This window comes from Branchiostoma belcheri, unplaced genomic scaffold (assembly GCF_001625305.1).
Source record: "Branchiostoma belcheri isolate BF01 breed outbred unplaced genomic scaffold, Haploidv18h27 scaffold365, whole genome shotgun sequence".
Taxonomy (NCBI): Eukaryota; Metazoa; Chordata; class Leptocardii; order Amphioxiformes; family Branchiostomatidae; genus Branchiostoma; species Branchiostoma belcheri.
Window position 1 is genome coordinate 105295 of NW_017803982.1, and position 1778 is coordinate 107072.

A 1778-nucleotide genomic window follows, 5' to 3' on the forward strand; every position below is an offset into this window, starting at 1 on the left:
CCGGCCCAAATGCTGCCGCAAAGCGCACAGCTTCTCCGCTCGCAAAGAAGACACGCCATCCGCCATTTTGGGTGAGTCACGTGACCCCTACTCCCGCGAAATCTTAGCGTTCTTTTGGCTGTTCTTTTTACTGGACATATCCCCGGCCTGTTTTTCCAAATAGCGTCGCAGTAAGCTAAATACAGCGTGCTGAAAGGTCAATTACCCATTTTTTGGTGGGAGGGATGGGCGCCCTTGGAATGGCGACAAAAAATTGGCGATTTCGGCTCTTTCGGGCTTCAAAATGGACATTATGTAACCCCTACGACATATACAGCATTTTAAGAATGAAACTGTGGAAAAACTGTTCATGGAAAGGGACAAAAAGGTGGTATTTTTTGAAAGATAAGCTTATAAACTAAAATCGTATGCGAGGCCGACACACTGCGCCGCTTTATATGTTGGGGAGGGGTGCTGGCGCATGGCACTGTTGACATTTACGAAAAAAAATTCATAAAAAATCAACACTTTGAGATATTAAAAAATGCTCGCATACGTTTGTTCCTATTACTAGTGTGTGCCTTTCAACAAAATATGTTGAATAAAAACCAAAGCGCTGGCCAGAAAATTGATTTTTCTAAAAAGGGGGCGTGGCTCATAACTCGAGATGACGTCATGATTACGTCATCAAAATTTGCATAAATTATCATCTTGCACTAAGGTACTTACACAAAAAAAATCAATGACCAGAAAAATTGATTTTTCTAAAAAGGGGGCGTGGCTCATAACTCGAGATGACGTCATGATTACGTCATCAAAATTTGCATAAATTATCATCTTGCACTAAGGTACTTACACAAAAAAAATCAATGATAATCCTGTGTAATCCTAAGTAGTATTTTTAGGATGTCCCCAAAGTCCTCAGCCACCCTTCCATACCACCTTAAGCAACATTTAAGCACCGTAAAGTAAGCTTAAATGTCAATATTTACGGTACATTTAAGCGTCTTAAAGTGTCCGTAAATACAGTGATTTAAGCTTGGTTTAAGCTAGCTTAACTTATCCGTAAAGTGCTTAATGGCACTCTTTTAAGCAACATTTAAGCACCGTAAAGTTAGCTTAAATCTTAATGTTTACACTACATTTAAGCGTCTTAAAGTGTCCGTAAATACAGTGATTTAAGCTAGCTTAATTTATCCGTAATGTGCTTAATGGCACTCTTTTAAGCAACATTTAAGCACCGTAAAGTTAGCTTAAAGCGTAATGTTTACACTACATTTAAGCGTCTTAAAGGATCCTTAAATGTAGTGATTTAAGCTAGCTTAATTTATCCGTAAAGGTACTAAATGGCACTTATTTAAGCAACTTTTAAGCACTGTAAAGTAAGCTTAAAAATCGTAATGTTTACGACACATATAAGCACCTTAAAGCATTCTTAAATTCTGTAATATACGACAAATGGTACGCAAATTTTATTCAGCATTCTTTTTACATGTATTCACATATACATATATGACCTCCTTCGGGCAGCATTCACATATAACAGTCAAAAACAAGAAAGCTGGTTAAAGCTCATTTTTAAAAGGTAATGTACTAGGATAATCACACAAACAGGAAGAAAATCAACAAACTTGTTTTAGCCGCAAAAATATTTTGCAATTACGAAAGCTTACCAATTTGTTGAAAACACATTAAAACTGAAAGTCTGTCTGCACAACATTGCTTGTAGATGTTCAAAATTATCAAGGCAATACTACAATAAAAAGCTGTTGTTCTGTCTGCTCATGTCTTGTCTAGAT